The following is a 12,835-nucleotide window of genomic DNA, read 5'->3' as shown; positions in this document are numbered from 1 at the left end:
GACTTCGAGGAAAATTGTTTGTCGTGTTTAGAGTTCAATCTTTTTGCTTATATCTCAGCAACTAGACCACTTAAAGACTTCGGGATTTCACTAAATGATTTGCTTAATCATAAGGTACAACTTAACGCCCAAAAATTAAAATTATAAAACAAAATTATTTCGGTTAGGATGGAAAACAGCAAATTTCATTTAATTTCTTCATTAAATGTTTCAATACAAAACCCATTGTTGCAAATTTTTTTGCCTTGCAACAGTAATGTTAATAATAATCATAATGAAAATTTCAAATCAAGGCTTTGCTGAACATAAAAAATTTTTTGAAAATGAAAAATTTTAAAATTAAATTTTTAAAAAAATACTAACCACTTTTCATAATGCATTCAAAATGAAAAAAATACTTTTCTGGGTCAGAAAGGACAATTTCAGTGTTCCTGTAGTTTTCAATCACTCCAAGAAAAAGACTTCACAAGTGAAAAAAAGTGCGCTCAAGTCATTTCAAACCAAACTTTCCCATTAAGAAAAATATGCATGTTTAAGCATTCAAATTTATGATTGAAAGTTAGATAATGGTAGAACATTCTCTACATGGCTTGAGCCGCACTTTTCTTCGTTTGTGAAGTCTTTCTTGGAATCCTATCTCTTCCTTTTTTATAGGATTTTTTTCCTACTTTTTTAATTTTTGATTCCTTATTTCCTGTTTCCCTCCCCCGAAAAAAAAAACTTCGCCGTCTGGTTTTGTGTTTGGTCATAACTCTTTTATATGTATATAAACTACCATATTAGGTTTGGAAATGTGTTAAAAACAAGGCCTCCTGGGGGGGGGGGACTCCCTCGTGACCTCTAAACTATATTTTCTTATTTTGCAGTACCTTATATCAAAATTCTGTTTAAACTGGTAACGTGAAATGTTTTATAAATGATTATGTACTAAGATGTTTACTGAAGAAACTATTTAAAAGGTCTTAACTAGAAACTGTGTTAATTCATTGGTCACTTAACTGATTATATTTATAATCAGCCACTTTTCACCTGTTAATTAGTAGAAAATTTATTTTTTAGTTAAAATTACTCTGTAAGAGCATTAGTTACATGCTTGCTTGTCTCCACCCCGATTCAAATGTTCGAAAATAATATTCAATGGATGAAAAGCTCAGTTGTACAGAAGGTGATAAGGAATTGTATTATCAAAAATCATTATTACTGTTAATTCATCATTTATCTTCACTGATCTGGGTATCTTAATAAATCAGGACTTCAAGTTTAGTCAACAGTGCAGCATTGCAAGTAACAAAGCCAACAGAATGCTTGGGTTTATCAATAGATCTATTTCAAACAAATATAAGAAGGTTCTTCTGTCTTTATATATATTAGTTTAGTAAGACCCCATTTTTGGAGTCTGCTATGCAGATTTGGTCGCCTTATCTGAGGAAAGATATTTGTGCATTGGAAAGGGTTACTAGACTTAATATGTATAGCCAGGAGCAAAGGAGGATCAAAGAAGCCATGATTCAGTTGTTTAAATTTATCAAAGTGAATGATATTAATGGATTAAATTTTTGCACTGAAAGCAGAATGAGGGGTCATTGTTTTAAGCTATTCAAATCTCAAGCTAACCTGGAAATAAGGAAAAACTACTACTTTAGTAGGGTTGTGGACACTTGGAACAGCTTACCGAAAGAGGTGGTAATGAGCAAGGGGTTGGATAGCTTTAAGAGGGCCATAGGGGGACTAATAAACTGACTAGGACCAGCCTAGCTGGGCCAAAAGCCTGTTGCTGGTCGTCACATTTGTATTGGATTTAGCAGCAGGCAGCTAATTTGCCTTTTGGTGCTTCCCTGGCTTAATTATGAATGGTTCTCCCAAGGTTCTCTTTTCAATCCTAACTGGTCCTCTTTAGTCCCCTTTTTGTTTGAAAGTGGTCCTCTTTTACCCTTTTCCATGGCTGAAATGTGTTGGGAGCCCCGCATAATATTATTGCTAGGTTTTTCATTCTCGACACAAGTCATTAAAATCTTGACATTTTGCTCTTAAGACTTTGAAAACGGTAAGAAAGTAACATTGTGTACTGTTTTCTTATTTGGGAATAATAGCAAGGTGTTTTATTCCCCAAAAATATCGACACTAAAATGCATTTTTGCAAACATACATACGATGGCATCCGCTTATTGGGACCAAAAATCCTTTTATCGGACCAAGGAACATGGGGGGAGGGGGAGGAATTGAAATCTCCCATTTCAGGGATCGCGCTAAGGATTTCAAAATGTTCGCCAGTAATTAGCCAAATTTTTAAAGTGTTGGCCAAATTTCAAATTCTTAGTCAAAGATAACCTTTTTGGTCTGCTACGGGAGTTGTTTTAGGGGAGTATTCTTCTTTTCTTTTTAATTTAAAGAAATGGTTTAAACGAAGAAATAAATTTAAAAGTAGTTAATATTTTTTTTGCTTAATTTTACCCCTTTGACAGGAACACCAAGTGTCCCAGCATCTACTTTACAGCACAAAAAAACTGCATTTTCGGTGCCCAGAGTTTGAGGACTGATTTTAGATAAATTTGGGGCTCTGAATCAAAATATGAAATTAGTTTTTCTCTAGCAGCTCTAGTTTTCAGATAATTTCAGCTGCTTTACCCAAATTATGCAGTTTTAACTCCATTCTATGCATTTCTAAATCAAAGTGTAGGCTTCTGAAACAAGGACTGCCTCCAGCATATTTGCTCTGCTATAATCAGTTTGCAGTCTAGTTACATTCAGAAAAACTCACTACATGGAGTAAATATCTAGCAAGATTAGTAACAAGGCTTCAACGAATTACAGTCAAATTGTAAGTTCTTGCAATGCATATATTCGCTTTGCGTCATGTGTGACGAATTGGATCTTTGTATGTAATATTTTCAGGGTCCGACTAATGTAGACCATAAACAAACTTTTTTGGGGGTCCTCTACAGTCAAACCTTATAAACAAAAGCATTAATAAAGAATCAGGGGTGGTAGTTTCAGGGGTGTTCAGGTGTTAAATCACTTATTCAAAGCAACCCACACTTGTACACATGAAAAACTGTAGATAAATTCAGGAGAGTACCTTAATTTTCTTAAATAGAAACTACAGCAATTTTAGTATTTTTGGGGCTCTTAAAAATTGGGGACACATGGCCAACAGCCTAATTGGTCTGGTTAGTAATTGAGCTCTGATTCTTTTGTATAATACACTATGAATAAAACTTCGAATCAAGATATTTTAGTATTTTAACCATGGAATATTTTCTTGTTCATTTCAGCTGTTTTTTTCATTTTGCAATTCCATTGTCGTAGAATGAAACAATATGGTTGACTGCCCCTCGGACTATCTGTTTTAGGAATTGCGCAGAAAGTGTTAGATATCGTAAAAGTAGCCTAAACCATAAATTGAACAAACAATATGAATCAAATTTTATTTTGGCGTCTAGGTCCTTAGTATCTGCAAATATACCTTAACCGTGCAACCTCTTAGAGCAGCCACCCCTTCGTTCCGCAAAATTTCGGCCGTTCAAAATGGGTGGCCGCTTTAAAGGGTTTTTGTTACAGTTGCAATGTTATTCTATATTACGCAATATAAGTTAGTCTAATACATAGAATGAAATTTGAGACTGTTCTAAAATGGAAATAGTATATTATTTAATTATTGCTTACATTTTTTCGAAGAAAGGATACAATTAGGGACTTGAGTTTTCAATCTTCTCCTACAATTGTTCACAAAATCGAATTCAAAATGTTGCTTGTTGCAATTCAAATGTTTTTCAGTTCAAAATGACAAAAAAAAAAATTGCTCTAACCAATTTATTTGTCATAGCAGATTTCTAGTGAAATATAGTGTGTAATTAATTTGTTGACCTGACAACAATAAGAAATGTAATGATATGGAAGCAAACTAATGAACTAATCATGTAAATATTCTTATTAACACGCTTTTATTAGCTTCACCTGTATGTATGTATGTATGTATCTTGTAACGGAATCTTGCAGCTCAAATTTCGCCCACTTCCTGCGATCGGATTCTTTTGAAATTTGGCACGCGACCTCAGACCCGATGACAATGCAATATTCTATAATTAAATTAATTAATTAACGCTTTTAATTGTTAGTTTCCTCCAATTTTAATCAATATTTTGTCATAAATCCAACAATGTGAAAAAAGGAAAAAAATTTTAAAAATTCATTAAAAAATGCTTGCAAAAATTATTAAAAAATATTTACAAAAACCTTTAATTTTTCTGCATCAGACAAAATTTGTTCCAATGTTCCAAGGTAATTAGAACATGAAATATAATTGTTTTTAACTAATTTCATACCAAAATTTAGGTGAGCCTTCAATTGCTGATCAGACCAATGTTGAACAAAAATTTTATTCAAATGCATCTCAAATTTTCAAATATAAATATGATTTCCGCAAACATACATCGATGACTCACAGTAGCTTCCCATCGGAGTGCCCTTGTCTTAACTTTAAGATATTACCTCGCACTCGTTTTATAAATAATTTCGTCGCCTGATCATTCTCCAACATAAGACTAGAAAACAGAAAAATAAAAATAGTTTAAAAAACTAAAAAAACACGCTTTCGTAGCAAAATGAACTAAAAAGTGAAAAATAATCTTTGGATGATAGTAGTTGACCAATCACTTAATTTTAATGTAATAGAAAAAAGCGTGGGGGGCTTCTTATCAGTTGTCTTGAATTTCTTCCATCTGTTGTCCAAGCAAAAATGTAAATAGACAGCACCCTATGCTTTTTTCTATTACATTAAAATTAAGTGATTTGTCAACTACTATCATCCAAAGATTATTTTTCACTTTTTAGTTCATTTTACTACGAAAGCGTGTTTTTTTTTTAGTTTTTTAAACTATTATTTTATTTTATGTAATCAAGTGTTTCAGTGTATTATGAATTTTATTGACTCAAATTTTCAATGCAATCTTTATTTTTGATGCAAACAATACAATTGGGAAAATGAGCATACATACCAAACTGATTGAAGTCAAGATAAATTTAATATAAAAGGAAATAACTAATGGAATTGCGTATTGATCATTAGAATATTAGCTCTATATAGGCTGTAGCACACATTACGTAGCATAAAAAAACATTGTATTATGAAAAACATTCAATGATTTCCACAGAAATGAATTGAATTTGTGGGATCAAAGCTATTTTTTAAATTAGACATCTTTCATTACTTTTCATCATTGAAAGACTATCACTCATTATCATGTTACCAACCTTTGTTATTTTTTTTTTTTTTTTTTTTTGCACAATCTAAAACATTTTCACTTTTATTAGAACCTGTTGAATTTGTCAAAGTGAAGTTTCAGTAAGAGTTCTCTCGAGTACATTTCTGGACGAAAATAGTTTTAAACATGAGTTCTTAATTGTTTCCATCCAGGTATAACTATTTTGAATAGTTTCATACGGCGAAATGGATCAAGCTTATTCTCTTCCTACTTAATCATGGAAAATTATCGAACTTTATCGAATATCGGAGTAACTTGCACGCTTAATAAGGGAACCCAATGATTTTTGGAAAACTGCTGAATTATCCTAGCCGCTGATACTTTTTAGGAAACTCTGTAAAGATACATTTACCGCGGGCTTCCCGCCTTCCCCATCTCTCTTCTTATTAGTAGGGCTCGACCGATGGCATTTTTTGGCCGATGCCGATTGTTCAAGGATGGCCGATGGCCGATAGTTTTCCTCCAAATGGCCGATGCCGTTGGCCGATGGCAAAAAAAAAAATCAAACAGAAATAAATTGATAAAATTATCAGGGATTTAAAGGATCTTTGATTCATTTCAGTTTACTTCCTTTCTACGAATAATGAATTGTAATTACAAAAAAAAATCAGATTTTGACCTGAATTTCTATTTTACGATCACCCAATTTAATCTTTACAAGATTTTTCGGCACATCTGTACATGCACATGTACCTAAGAACATATAGATGACCGAAATATCCATTTTGAATGTCTCCTCAGTTAATTATGGCAAATTCTCTTGTGATCTCTTCATGTGCGTAAACTTGTGTCACTCAAAAACGTTATGAAATAGTAAGTTGAAAACTCATACGTACGTAGTATGATCTAAAAGTTCGAGGACAAGTTGTATAAAACCTTACCCTGAATAGTTCACATTACCGAAGCACATCTATCTACAAAATAGTCACCTCGAACGACTATGCACTTATGCCAACATTCGTATAGCTTTTAGAAGCACTCATGAAAGACATTTTTCGCAACTTCCTGTAAGGCCTCTTGCGCTGCTGCTTTAACTTCATCGTGGGGAAGAAGGTGACTTTCATGTTGAGGATGCACGGTTCGATTGGTCAATACTCTGATATGTCAAACAAATAACATAACGTTTAGTCGGACTCAGCTCCGTGTGACTTTTACCTGTTCCCAGCAAAAAAACATTTGCATGGACGCCGCTTTCTTCCATCAGGAGAAGATAAAGCTGCATTATAGAAGGCTCATCGAAAAATGACTTCCAGGAGTGCTTCCAAAAGTTATATAAACACTGGCAGAAGTACATAGTCCCTCAAGGTAACCTTTTGAAGGTGGATGTGCTTCGGTAATTTGAACTATTCTGGGTAAGGTTTTATACAGCTTGTCCCCGAACTTTTGGATCGTACTACGTACAATCTTAATAGGGTGTAGCTATGCTTCTCCTTTCTTACAGCTGTATGATGAAAGAGAAAGAACAACAGCCAAAAAAGAAAGGAAGAAAAACAAAGAGATTGTTTAATAACCAATTGATTTGTTTGTTTGTTTTTTAATTGAATATTTACTAAGATTTCAGTAATATTGTACTAATGTATGGATTTAGGTACATTAAACATAGTTAAAAAATATTAAATTATGTTGATTAATCATTAAAAAAAATAAGAATAAAACTATGAAACCGTCAACAAATTACGCAATTAAATTGGAAAGATTGCACGTAGACATTTTTTACTAATCAAATTAAACAAAAAAGGTAACAGATAAATTACAATATTAAATCATAATAGGAATATTTTTATACTTATTTAAAATTTATAAATAGAAAAGTTTGCATTTTCCATAAAAGCCATAACAGTGACATAAATTTTGCTGAAAAAAATAGCCATGAAAAGAGCGATGTTTTTAAAGCGCAGCTACAATAAACAAACTCGATATTTACACCAAGTTAATAACTGAATACATATACTACTTGATCTGATGTTTGCACACATAATATTGAAAATTTGATTGTTTAATCTTTTATGAAGCTTTACAAATAAGTTCAAATTAAATTTTTCAATTTAACAATAATTTTTTGAAATTTAAAAAATTGCATAAAAGAAAATCCTTGAAACTTTTCTATAAAAAACGAAAATAACTTATTCATTGATTTTATATAAATACATAAAAATAGTTACTTACAACAAAAAAAAATCGATCGCTATTAATGATGCAAAAAAGATGGCGCATTACGAATTATAGGTGAAACAAGTATGAGAAATATGCAAAATGACATTTCCTGACTAAAATCAATAATTGCTTAATATTTAAGAAATGCTTGAAACCTCGAGAGAGGGTTAGGGAAGGGGTCACTCTATGGTTTTGGAGTAATTCACACTTCGGCTCCAACCTCGGCCTAAATTTTTTAGTAAAGAACCGCTAAAACCAACGCCTCGGAAGAGTTTCTGAATCTATTTCAGCACTTCCGAAGAAAAAATTAAATAGTCCCTTCGATTTCCGAATTATGTCACCATTAAAAACGTCTTTAAACAATTTCTTACATTAATGCTCTAAATTCCTTGTAAACAATAGATAAAGTTTTTTTAAAAAAATCTCTAATTTTATGAATGGTGTTAGTTTTAAACAACTCAGAAGTACAACTAGAGTTTAATTTCAGAAATTGAGGGAGTAGAAGGAAGAGCACGCAAGTGTTCTCGGAAATTCAAAAAATAAGACTTCAAAATAATCATAAACATTGAACGGAAAAACCCTTTCAAAACTTGCACCCGAGTTTGTTTTGACGTGCAGTGGCGGATTTAAAATATAGCAAATGTTGCAATTGCGCGAGAGGCCCCATAACCATAGGTGCACCGTAGGAGTTACAAAACTGCTTATGATAAATGTTTTACAACTTGTGTGATAGAGAAACAGGACCCCTACATGTATTTCGACGGGCCTCAAACTTGTAATTCCGCCGAAGCGATACAGAAAAGACTGCATTACTGTGATTCATATTACAAATATCGAAAAATTAAAAATTACCGTCGGCTCAACGGGAATCTAAAAAAATGACACAAAAACCGGTTTTGCCATCTCATATTTGTTTCCATGGTCTCCAATTCGGCAATATATTACCAAATGATCGTCAGTCTGAGACGCTACTAGTTTTGCATTGAAATCAGTAATTAATAGCCACAAAAAATGAGTAAAGAGGCTTTTCAGAATACCCGATCGAAAACAAAAAGGGAAGTGCACAACTGGAACGTACGCACACAACCCACATGCGAAAATTTATCCTTCTACAGCTTAGCATTTTTGAGTTATGACTTATGAGGGATACATACGTACATCCAGCTGCAAGGAAAAAAGCAATAATTAACTTGTTTGGTACCTGAATGCAGTATTAAAAACTCTTTCAAAGGGGACTAAAATAGAAAGTCATACTGAAATTTAAGTAAATAATTTTATATGAAAAAAATAACTCCTTCTACTTTTTATTAAAAAGTAAAACATCAAAGGTCTTTTTTTTTCTCTAAAACATCGGCCAATTCCATCGGCTTTTCGATGTTTTTAAGGCCGATGGGCCGATGTTTCCTGAAAGTTAGCATCGGCCGCCGATGCCGATGGCTAAATTGTTGAACCATCGGCGCCGATGCATCGGTCGAGTCCTACTTATTAGTTCTCTCTTTTCTTCCTTTCCTCCGAAAACACCAATCACTACCCCATCACCCCCAGAGTCACGGAAGAAAAAGCTATGTCCATAAGGTTAGTCCCCCCCCCCCCCGGAGATCATCAGTGAAATTGTTAATGAGGTCTAAGGATATCAATGGTGCAATACTATAATAAGGTTTAAGGCGAGCTGAACGATGGTTTTTCTTGATCGTTGGCGGTCTGTGATGAATTTCCCCTACTGAATGGAAAACTGGTACTCTGCCCCGCTTAAACGAACACCGTGAGTTCCAAGAAATATTATTCGATTAAGCGGGGAAATTTTATTTATTTTTCCTGATTGACAACGTTTGTCTTAAAACGTTATAATAAATCAATTTCTAAGTAATAGAAGTAACATGTTTTTTATTAAAAAGCGTTTAAAATAAGCTAAGTAAATAAAAGTACGTATGAAAATTATATGTCACTTACAACTGTGGGTAGTGAATCTTTGTTTCGACACCTTTTTTCAGTTAATATTTTTTGGAGACACTCCATAACAGTGAATTCCTTGCTCAAGGTATTTTGAGAACACCTTTCTAACTTCAATTACCGTGGTTTACGCAATTAATATCTATCAATTTCTTATCTTCTGCAATGTTTATATTTCGTTGTGTTTTTTAATTTAATTATCAACTGTCTGTTGGTAATGGCAACGATAAAAGAAAATAAATAGAATAGTGGATATGCTTTGATAGATTATGAATGTTTTTTCCCAGCCGGTTGTTTGCCGAAAAATACAATTTTTAATTTTTGCGTCAGTAATTGCTCTTAATTAATTTTTAATGTATTCAAAAATTTTCTCAGCTAAAACATATGCGAAAACTGATCACTATTATTCGATTAACCGGGGAAATTGTTCGATTAAGCGGGATCCCTAACATTCCGAAATATCTAACATTGGGAAATATTCGGTTCCTGGAGATTTGATTCGTATAAGCGGGGTTTTCGTTACAAGATTAAGCGGGGCTGACAACATTGTGTTTCCATTGCAAACCAAGTGCGCAGAACAAAAATTGACTTATTTTGTAAACAAACAAATAACAGAATTTTTTAAAAAATACCAAGAACTTTTCATAATGAACTCAAAAGTACAAAATAATTTTTCTGAGTCACAAAGGACAATTTAAGAATTCCTGTAGTTTTCGAAAATGATACCACAAACGGAGAAAAGTGTGACTCACGTCATGAAGAGGATTTATTATTATCTAGCTTTCAATCATAACTTTGAGTGTTGAAACATGCATATTTTTCTTGTTGGGAAAGTTTGGTTTGAAATGACTAGAACCGCACTTTTCTTCGTTTGTGGTGTCATTTTTTTAGAATTTTCGAAAAAATACAAGAATTCTTAAATTGCCCTTTCTGATCTAGAAAAGTTATTTTGTCCTTTTGAGTGCATTATGAAAAGTGCTTGGTATTTTTAAAAACATTCTGTTCTTTTATTCTTTTTAGTGTAAATGTATTTCAGAAATAGAATAATTTTACCCTCACGTTTTTAATATAAATGCTCCCCACTAAAAGGGAAGAAAACCTATGTACGTGTATAAAACTTTAAGCAGTAGGCACTAAAATTTAATCCTTGTTCCTCTGTAGGATTTACGTTTGCTAATTTCATGCTTGCTTCAGAGGAGCCTTGATTCAAAATTTTCATTATGATTGCTTTTAACATTAGTGTTGAAAGGCAACGAAATTTGTAACAATGGGTTTTATATTTAAACATTTAATGGGGAAATTACATGAAACTTTTTCATCTTAACTGAAATAATTATTTTATTTTAGAATTTTATTTTTTCAGTGCTAAGTTGTACCTTAAGATTAAGCAAATCATTTAGTGAAATCCTGAAGTCTCTAAGTGATGTAATAGAAGATATATAAGCAAAACCAGGGCTCAGATTTCTCCGAGACAATCAGGCCAAGTATAATAAAAGCGCTTAAATAACAGATTTTTTTTTTTTTTTTAATACTAAGCACTTTTCATAACGCACTCAAAAGGACAAAATAACCTTTCTGTTTCAGAAAGGACAATTTAAGCATTCCTATAGTTTTCGAAAATTCCAAGAAAATGACACCACAAACGAAGAAAAGTGCGGCTCAAATCATGAAGAGAATTTCTTATCATTATCTAGCTTTCAATCATAACTTTGAGTGTTCAAACATGCATATTTTTCTTATTGGGGAAACGCTTTTTGTGTTCTCAAGAAGCATTATAATATTGAATGCAAAATAAACCTAATATTTACTCTTTGTTAAGCTTTAGTAGTTCCAAAAAAAAAAACCTCTTAAATACAGAACGTCATGTAACACTTTTATCTCTGTACTTTTTTGAAAAACCTTCTTCATATAAAAACGCTGTCTAAAAAGGTGATTTTCAGGAAAAAGTTATAAAGGTCACTATATATGTGTCGTGAAAAGGTCTGCAGACTGATTTCTAGTTGATAAGGATACAATGCGAACATTTATCGCTTGAAATCTGAAGACTTTTATTGTCCTAAAGTTAAAATTGCGGAATAAAACGCAAATGCGTAAGGAACGATAAAATTAAAAATTTTAAAAAACCCCGATTGAGTCGCAACTGCAGAATCAAGAGGGAAAATTGAAAATCCTTTTAAAAGTCTTATATTATTAAAAATCAAAGTCAAGTATTTTTTTTTTACTATTAAATAGAAACTGGCAACAGATAAAAACTTTGAATCACTGCTTTTAATTTCCTTGTTAGCCAACAATGAATGGGGTCGTTTCCAAAATTTTAAAAGTATTTTTTTCTGAAAGAGCATGCTTAAAAACACAGGATCTGACCATTTTTTAAATAATTTGTTTAAGTTTAATATTTTTAAAAAAAATGCTAAAAGCTGCGCGCTTTCATTGTTTACATTTCTTGCCTATGACATCACAAATGATGAAATGCCATTCTGTGTTGCCATTCACAGAGCAAAATATTTAATTCGCATCTTTACTCACGTGTATTGGCAACGATATGGTTAATAGCAAGCGCAGAGCGCAATTTTAATTCGCTTCTTGATTATCATAACGTGGAAACGCGGTACAAAGATGCGTCAAAGAGCATCATTTGTGACGTCACCAAGACCACGCCTTGTTTGAAAAATCGGACATATTAAAAAATTAATTAAAAAATAACTGTTGGGAAAATGAAAGAATTTTCTGGGTTATGTTATTTATTTATTTTATTTTATTTTATTTTGCTTATTCTATCAATTTTAGTGACTAAAAGTACTACTTTTGACTGAAGGAAACAACTCCATTCGGTTTTCAATCGCGTGAATAAAGGTTTAGCCGTTAATGTGCTGGGCGATGTTGCAGATTTTAACATCGCGATACATCGCGAGTAAACATCGTGATATTCCGATACATCGCGATATTTCGATGTATTTTCTTTTCATTAAATCAAGGGTGTCCACCAAGGGGGAGGGGGTGGGGTAAGGCGCAAGGTCTGCAAAAGCATGAGCCACATAAAAACACAGAAGATTCATTTTAATTTCATATTTTGGAAGACATTCCCCATTTCAAACAATGACCCCAGTCCACTGCGCATTTTTTGTGCGGGGGGGGGGGGAGTCAGAGAAGGGGTTTGACTTAAAGAAAGAAGTAGCAAGGTCAAGGTGAAGGGGAAACGTTTTGATTAGAGGATTCAGAGTCTTGGTTGTTTCTTTTCTTTTTTCTTTTGAGTGGAGAAGGAAAAACTAAAAAAAGGGAAGGACTAAAAAGTTTGTGTCCTAGAATTTCGGGGGGTATTTGTCCCGACGGTCCCCACCCTGTATACGGCCCTGCCATCGACATAATATCACGATGCTTCGCCATAGGCTGCGAGAAGCGATGCTTCGACTTCAGTCACCGAGTCATCATAAGCCGCGATGTATTCTCAAAGGCAGTTCTTTCGACGCATC

This window comes from Uloborus diversus, chromosome 1 (assembly GCF_026930045.1).
Source record: "Uloborus diversus isolate 005 chromosome 1, Udiv.v.3.1, whole genome shotgun sequence".
Lineage (NCBI taxonomy): Eukaryota > Metazoa > Arthropoda > Arachnida > Araneae > Uloboridae > Uloborus > Uloborus diversus.
Note: the sequence above shows the minus strand (reverse complement) of the source record.